The sequence below is a fragment of the Struthio camelus genome, chromosome 1 (assembly GCF_040807025.1).
Source record: "Struthio camelus isolate bStrCam1 chromosome 1, bStrCam1.hap1, whole genome shotgun sequence".
Lineage (NCBI taxonomy): Eukaryota > Metazoa > Chordata > Aves > Struthioniformes > Struthionidae > Struthio > Struthio camelus.
In genome coordinates this window covers 140,053,429-140,062,833 of record NC_090942.1, presented here as the reverse complement: position 1 = coordinate 140,062,833, position 9,405 = coordinate 140,053,429, and positions in this window count along the sequence as shown.

The window sequence follows — 9,405 nt, the reverse complement described above, 5'->3', positions numbered from 1 at the left end:
CAGAGTCCTTTTTTATCTATATCCCAGCTAAAGGTAACTCTTAGAATATGCAAAATCAGGGAGCCTTGAGGATGTATCTGACTCTGGTCAGCCTGCAAAGCTAAGTAGCTTGCATTATATATTTACCAGACTGCAGGTTAAGGTTTCTCTGAGTCAGGCTGATTACAGCAAACATTGCTATCTGACACAGTGTTTGTATCTGACAGTGTATAACATAAAAGTTAAGCATGTTATAGTATATCATCAAAATATTACAAAAGATGTTGGAATTTGTGTTCTGTAGTCTAATACAATTGAATCTGCTACAGAATTCTGCATAAAAGTCTGTTTCTGGTGTAATGAAAATTGGGTAGTGTTATCACATTGTATCTTGTTAAAATTTTAATATGATACTGTGAATATGTGTAGAACATAAGTGTTTGTAAATTCATAATTGGAAATATCTTAACAGTTATGGGAGTAGCTTTAATCAATTAGTTTTAAATCAATTTCAATCCAAAATCCTTCCCTATTTAAAAAGGGAAGGATTTCCTATTCTTTCTAGTACATATAAAAGCATGCATTGGCTCTTATGTACTTCTTGCATGTGTGTGTTTGCATTTTCTACCCTCTCCATAAAGTAGAAAGAAGACAGATATACCTTTCTGTTAGCGAGACACCAGTTTAAGAAAGGAGACCAGGAGCTGGTAAGAGTAAGGTCATAAGGAGCTATTTAAAGTAAGATTATTGCTAGACTCAGCTGACTGCAGTGGGAAAGCTGGAGGTCTGTTTGGGAATGCAGAACTTCTAAGAAATGTACACTGGTTATAAAACCCTCTGATTTCTTATAGCTCATCTTTGTTCTCCATCAGAGTACAGGGATTTGCATAATGTGTGGTTGTCAGCTAGCAGTGAAAGATAGGTGCAGGCAGATAACTTACTAACTCATCCAGCTGGAAAGGAGTGTGCCTTTTGTAAGTCAGATGGCAACAGTGTGCTCTAAGCTGATTCCATGAAAGACAGAAAACTCCCACGCAAGGAAGCATTCACTTCTCTTGTCACAAGCCAGAACCCATTACAGAAATGCACTCTTTCAAATGTCCTATTGGTTAAGAAGTTAATCAGCTGGTGGCTGGCCACATCTGTGAGATGACCTGAGTAATATCTGAAAATGTCACTGAGGAGACTCATTCCGAGTAGTTCATGATGGTGCAGAAGGCTAAAGCTAAAGTGTGGTTAAGAGGGAATAAAGAAAAAAGCACACTTCTTGAAACTGTACATTTCAATAAAACAGAAATCAGTAAAAATGCATGGTTCAAGGATGCAGTATTTCTCAAAACAGTCATGGTCCCAGGTTTGAAAAATCCATCAAGCTTATGAAATAAAGCGGTTGCTGAAATATTACTTCAATCCCCAATTATGCTAGAGAGAGGGAGCTTTAAATAGCACTGTGGTACTTAATGAAAAATGAGTGCTTCCCACCAAGCCTCTCTTTCAGAGCATGGAATGCTTAAACATTTTCTATTCTTCCACTACCCGTGATAAATATATAACAAACTGTCCTCAGGAGTAACCAAGAGGGAAGTGAGTGTGGAATATGCCTCTCTGAGCAAACTCTTAACATATGAAAGTGGTATGTGGAGATAAACTCAAGTAAGCAGCACTAGCAAATTCCAAATACCGTCTGTTGATACTGAGTGACTTGTAATGGAGATGACAAAAGAGGCTTTATATTTTCTTAAAAACAGGTGTTGATATGTAGAACATATAGTACAGTAATTCAAGGCTAGGAAGTTGCCTTATTTGCTGTTAGTTGAAGTGTCAGTGCTAGAAACAAACTTAGTATGCTTGTCTTTAACACTGTCATATCTAGTTTGTTCATTTATGGGAAAGCCAAGGATTAGTGCTACTAACAATTCAGATAATTTGACAACATCAAGTGTAACCCATGATAGCTCAAGTGTTCCTTACCACATTTTTATGCTAAGAAATCGGCTTGTAATAATTGATGCAAAGTATGTGTTGCTGCTCCTGATCATTGTTTAATTACTTTTTTGATCAAACATAGTAATGAAGACCTAATAAATCCTGCAAGAGCACAGCAAAGTACTTAGTTAATATGTTTTGCATTGATTAATGGTAATAGAAAACCACAGCAGTCTTCAGACAGCAGTTATATGTGACTTTGCACAATTACAAGGGCATTTTCAAACACATTCCTTAAAAAAAAGAAGATTGAGACAAGAGATCATCTTAAAAATGAGAGGGCCTAGCCATTTGCTGACTTATTCTGGAGTTGCAGGTGGCAGCTATAGTGATGGATTAAAGCTATTTTACGGTCCCAGCGAAAACTGGATCTGTGTGGTCTGGCCACGGAGGAGCAGGATGCTCCATCGTGGTCAGGGGTTGGCAGGAAAGGGTCTCTATGGTCAAGGCAGGTCACCATGCAGTGACATCCCTCTCAGTTGTCAGGAATTTTGCCGTGAGAGCTATTATGATGGCAGATAATATACCTCCTCCTGTTCTCAGAGAATGTATTTTGAATCATCATTTTATCAGCCCCTACTGTTCATAGTGTTCACTACCTTATTCTGAGCTTAGAGTCTTCTGTCTGTTTTATGATACTGGCAAAAAAATACATGGTTGGAAGCCAAAGGGTAAAATGAAGGTGAGCAAGAGTAATGTGGTAGAAACAAGAAAGACTAAATGGAAAAATTGTGGGCAGGTGATCAAAAATGAGTCTGTCACCTGTTAAATACACTGCCCAGACTTCTTGAGCTTATTGAGAGGCAAATGAGACTTCCATTTTAAATTAGTTTCAATTTTTAACTTGCTAGCCACTGATGTCTACTCAAGACCTACATTTCTTCCATCACTCCTCATGCTGTGCCCTCCTCTCACTGCACAGGGACTGATAGTACTGCTCTAAATCCTCTTGACCCCGTCCCCTCACCTGCCACAGCATACAACGCTTGTGAGAATGGGCTCAGAAGAGGCACCTGGCCAACAGCACTGTCTTGCTGCTGCTGCAATTTTTTCTGTTAACTTGACTCTACATCTGAGAAAGGTTTCTAGGATCAGCTCTTCCCCACACAACTCTCGGCATTTCTAGGTATGTAATGCTCAGGTGAGCGGGCAGATTTGCAAGAGCACTAAAGCACCAAATAACTAGAAAGTGATTGTCAGTGAGTGGGAATAAAATGTCTGAGTGGTTCAGCTGCTTTTGAAAATCCTCCTGGTCACTGATTGCATCTTTATGTCTTGCAATATTCTGAAAAATTTTGCCCTACAAATCTTGCCCTTCCTTCATGTCTCACTGCTAGCGTGCATTACAGCCAAGGACTTCCTCAGTCTATCCTCACAGCAAAGCAGGTATTTGCCTTGACTTGTCTTTGGTGTTTATCCCTAAGGGTTTAATTCCTGAAGCAGGTGCTTGCTTTCCTTGTATGGCCTCAGAAGAGATTTCCCCCACAAACTGCTATGATTAATACATACATGACTTGCTTCCTCCCAGAAAACTGTTCCTTTTGATTTCCAAACAAACAACAGAAAAAGAATGAAACAAGTCGTTCGCCTGTCACAGGAACTGAGGGAGCTGACCTGGTTTCCCTCAGACACAGCTGTAACTGCTATTGAGAGGCACTGAGAATACAAGTACTGTCTGCTGAACCTTCACAAACACGTAACTCATGTACCGCAAACTCCACCACCTTCCACCTAAGAGAAAAGTGAGGTTATTGTTTTCTTTCTATAGCACACCTTCCTACACCTCCTAAAGGAACTTCTTTGTAATAGCTTCTTTTAAGCTGATTTCCCATGACAAGAAACTGGTCATGTTAAAGATTCTTAGATGTGGCAAGAAAACCAAATTAGATTTGGGATTCTGTTGTTTGATCCAAAAAGAGGACACTCAAGTCATTATCAAATACAACGTAATTTGAGAAGTTTAAAAATGCTCGTGAATGATTGAAGAAAAATCAGGAAAATGACAACAAAAATGGGGCTGGACTGGGTACATTGAACTAGATATAATATTTTTGTGAGTTTTTTTGTTTATTTTGTTTTGTTTTGTAAAGCATCTTATAATTAGATAGGAATTGGCTGGGAAATAGTGGTAGACTGGTCCTTTGACTACCAGGCAAATCAGCTGCCCTGGGCTCTTGTCTTTCAACAGCTACTAGAGACCTCTCCATTGCAAATGCTACTGAGGATGGGCTTGGGAAATCATTTTCTAGCTTTGTGCCACCATTGTAGGTTGAGTTATTGTTCAGATTTAATGGAGATAACGTACGTCATCTTCTTCAGAAGGGAACAGAGAGATAAGCAAGAATGATAACGAGATGCAGAAATAAGATGAAGGATTTTTTATTGTAGGTTATTTTAGGAGCAATTTTGGGTTAAATAATACAATTTGAACCAAGTAAAACTAAACCAGTTAAAGCCTGCAATCTGTAATCCCATACTACCTAGAAGAGGGAAAATAAATATCTGCTCGTACTCACAGCATTCAGAGGGTAATCTCTCTTCCCATTACGTTCACTTAAAGAGATGTGAGACATTCTGTGTTTAAGAGTGTTGTATTAGCCTCTATTTCTGAAGCTGAAGGTTGAAAAGTAGGCCAGGAAGAGGGCTTCTCTGAATCAGTTTGAAGGATGAGTTTCAAATGAACATTGTTCATTCATTTGTTTATGGATAACATTTGTACCTCAGTAGAATTCCCACTGCTTTACACACAGCTAGTTTTCCATTTTAAGTAATTGATCCCAAAAACCTCAGATTTTTTTCTGAAATGGTGGAAGCATTTTATACAAGTTTCCTTTAAATAAGGAGAAGAGTAACTTCAACTCAGGAAGAAAGGTTCAAACTGCTTAAGAACTTTAGAGAGGCTTTAACCACAAATCCAAAAATAGGCTTTTCCAAACAGTTCAGTTGAATTAAGCAAGTGAAAAGCAGAGAGGGTTTTTGTTTTTTGTTTCCCTTCCTACAATAAATACCTTAATCTAAGAGGAAAGCTTTGGATACCTATCTTTTCCTTTATGGCCACAAAACTGAAACTTGGAAGGTTTCAAGAGAAGTGGTGGGAAGTGACAGTTTTCTACTGCTTTCATTCACGCTATTCATTGCTCCCCTAACTTCATTAATCAAAAGGTAGTTTCCTGTTTAGTTTTGGTGAAGAAGATGAGTCTTTCAAGGGTCTTTTTTTATTCCCAGTCACAAAAATCAGGTGCCATTTGCTTCTTGATCAAAGTACCAATTCATACAACTCACAGAAAGAAAATGAAACTAAAACTCTGTGCACAGAAGTCAATTCAACCTGAGATTTAACTGAACCTGAAGAATCACTGGTTTTGTTAAAAACAATAACAAAAGTACTTGCCAGAAGTACAAGGTCTGAGCAAAAGACAAATATGGCCAGCCCGAATGGGATCCAGCTCATTTGACTTCCAGTCCCTGCAGGCCACATCTGAGGGCGTGAAGACAGTTACAGGAGATTACCTGCTCACCTACCCGAAGTGAGTAGTGCAGACTGTCATCAGCTCCCATGGATTTCGAGGTGAGCTCTGTGAGAGATGAATGAGAAGGAGTTTTAGGACGTTCATCATTGAATAGGAAACAATCTCTTTCCACAAGCGATGATGACTATCCAAACACTCTGATTTTATTACACACCACAGAAATAAAAGTCTAAAGAACTTCTTGAACAGTCTTTCCAAATATTGAAGGAACACAGAGCAGGCATTTGTTTCATGTGTGCGGGGGTCTCAGGGCACTTAGAAATTATATGTTTCAGTCTCTCTGGAGATGTCTGCATTGTGAGTTGGCTAATTGTTTTTTATTCTTCACCTCTTTTAGCAAACTTGGGAATTAGAGGCATCAGAGACTTTCGTGCCTTGTGACTTTTTGCTACCAGAGTATAAACAGTGACATCTGATATACATTGCTTTGGTAAAAGACAATAGAGAACTCTTGTAAGCTTTAGTTATTTGTTCCTAACTGTCCAACTTGAAAAATAAAGAGTTGTTACACTGGAGTTTTTTGAAAATATATTTAAAAGTGCAAATTATGCTAGATCATATGTGTTGTTTGGGGGCATCTCAAAAACACGTACATAAAACACCATACAGTCATTATGAGCATGAATCAGACAAATTAATTAAATACGCTGCAAGGCTAATGCATGTTCTGGCCTGATGCCTGCAGGGTGAAAGAGACTGAAGGAGGTCACACTTCTTTCTTTGCACTGACACTCCCTCCAGTTCCTGCATAACGCTTCAAAAGCTAATGTATCTATAGCTTGCTAAAGCCCTTGCTCAGTGGTCTAGAAGTGGAGTGATTTTTTACCAGTTCACAGAAGACATCAGACAGTGTTTTACTGACACACTGATAGCTAGGGGTGGGCCTGGGTACGTGAGGGGCTCTAAGGGCAGAGCAAATGGAGCTGCCTACTAAGATGAGCAAAGAAGGGTTGCAGTTGTGCTGTCGTAAATGCAAGAGCGAAGCCTCTGAGTGATTAGTAGTACAATACTCCCAGAGTTACTATGTATTTCAAGCAGGGGTGATCTGTGCCTTGTGTAAAGCGGTGTTGATGTCAGTAGGAAAATGGATAAACCAAATACCAGACACACATACCAGCTATTTCTTACTGACTTTACCCCAACACCTACATGGATGAAGTATAAAATTTTACGTGTAGCTATCTGGATAGACTGCACATTTGACTGCTGTTCTAACCACTACTACCAGATTCTTTTTTCAGGAAGAAAATCCTCTAGGGTTTGGTGTTCTTTTATTACATTCACTTGAATTGGATTTTGCTTTGTTGTATATTAGGACCAAGTATGTTGATTACACAGCTATCTGCCAGCCTCCTCTCTCATTCCTTAGTTTAAAACACTAATTCAGTGTTCTAAACACAATCCCTCAGCCCCTGCAGGCTATATCTGCTTCATTCTCAGAGTGATCTTCTGAAAAGAGACAGAATTCTGTGGATGATTTTCAGTGGCCGAAAGTCCCAAAACTTTCCTCATAGTATCAATGCTTGAGTCTTCAATTCAATGTAATCTTTATTTTATCACTTTTCTTCTCCAAGGACTGGAAGAATTTCACTTGCAAGGACCTGAGTGTTTATTTTTTTGAGATTTTCCCAGCCTAACGGAGCTATCCTTGGCTCATGTCAATGGGAAGGGCGCAGTGTTGGTTGCCTGTCCAACTTGCCAGCTTCTCCTTCCTTCAAGTGTATTAGAATCGGGGTCTGAACGTCATTGCAGCTTAGATCTGCCCTCTCTCTCTGGACAACAAAAAAGAAATTTAATAGTACTCGGTGGTAACTTCTATAAATTCAAATTCAGTAAGCAATAAAGATAGCTTCTGCATAAGATTACTCAATCATTAAATGCGGGTCATCCTGTGCCCAGCTCTTCAGACCTGATTCATGCAATTAGCTTCATTAGTCATAGACCTAAAAATCAAGCATTGTGTGTCTGTAAGGATGTACTTTTCACTTGGAACAACGATAATGAACACTGATTCACCATCTTATTCCTAAGAGAAAAATCATATTAGTAAAACCAGTATAATGAAAAACCTTAAAATGTAATAAGAGTTCCACAGTAGTAAGAACAAAACCCACTTGAGCTGTACAAAACCTGCCAGACTTTAAAGACTAATTTATACAGCCACCACATTGATGAATCCAAAGCACATTAGCAAATACTCCTCCACCCAGCAGAGGCAATTAGGAATAAGGCTATGTAATAATAAATATATAATAATAAACCTGTGAGAAATATTTATGAGACTAAGTCTGCTGGCTGCTTTCTTCCGTTGGATAGAAAAAAAAACATTAGAAGAATCTGACCAGAGTGAGATAATTAGGTCCTGTTATTACTAATTGAAAAACCTGAAATGAAAGAATTTTCTGGCCAAATACATGCACACCCGCACACCCGCACACACACACACACACACACACACACACACACACACACACTATATGCATGTATAGTGTCATCAAAAAACTGCTGATGTTCTGTTTGGACAAGATTGAAATCTTTTGTTTTGATGAAATCAGAACATTAGTCTCTGTTTGGTGCAGTTTGGTTTTATAGTGCATTAAAACAATTCCATTTAGCAATCTACACGTCAGAGGTGTGGTGGTACCCTCACTGCCAGAGCAGAGGTGGGCCTGCACTGGGCTGTTAGGGGGCCATTGCAGTGCTGCTTGACAGGAGAAGATGCTACAAAAGATGCCTGATCATCCTCACCTTCAACTTCCACGGGAATCTGCCTTGTCAGTTTAGCTTTCAACATATTGTGTATTGTGGGCCAATTTGTCTTGTTATTAGAGGTTACCAGAATGAAAAGTGTCAGTTTTATTAGAAAGCATTTATGAGTGCGTACTCAGCTGGCACAATTAACACTTTGCATCTTTTGTCTGTTTCAAGATTTACGGTTCAGCTCTATCAGGTTTTTTTTTCCCGGAAGGGAATTTCACCAGAAGTCAGACATCTCACAGGAATGGGCTGATTTTGGTGACATTTCTTAGAGAAAAGGTTCTTACAACATAAAATCATTACATGCATTGGGGGTAAACTGACCGTAGATCCCCTTCTTGGTGCATACCTACTCCTCTCTTCTCCCTTTCCTACTCATATATGCAGTCACGTAACATTGAATTCAGCACTCCTTAAATAAATTTCTCTCTTTTAAAATCAATGAATATATTCATTTCCGATTAAGAGACCTATGCCTGTTTGTATGAGCAAAGATTCCAGCCTACCAGAATTACTCTTTGAGCTAATTTTTCTCAATTTTGGTGGAAAATTCTGAACGTAAGAATAAAATTAAGGTTCTAGTTCTAAAATCATGGTAGTAAATGAAGTCCATCTTGTTCTCACTGTGAAGCATATGATTCAATATTTTATTAATAAAGCTGGTAGGTTTTGTCAAAATTTGAAGGTGTATTACGGTGTCAGCAGTAATAAATAAAAAAAGTTTAAGCATACCCCAATAAAAGCTAATTTTTAAAAGTCTGCAGATGTATTTCTCTTCATATGGATGCAAATACTTCATTGCAGACTGATATTTTAATAAGGGTCATGGCTGGACGTCTCCTGAATAGTGCTTCAGATTATGTTGCTAACAGAAAATTTAAATGTTGTTTGCATATGGCACATTAAAGTTTGTTTGCACTTTGTTCCATTCTTGAATCAAACTGAAGACACTATGGCAAGCTGTCATGTTGTAGGAATTAGAATAAATGTCATGGACAAAAAACTTATGCCATATCATACTAAGGTATCTTTAGGACACTCTGCAATATAGCTTAGAATCATTTAAAAGCTTAGTCTGAATGCCTTCATTGTGCATTGGTTTATGGCAGCACATAGAGGCATGAGAAAGGGTTTTCAGTGCCACTTCTTCCAG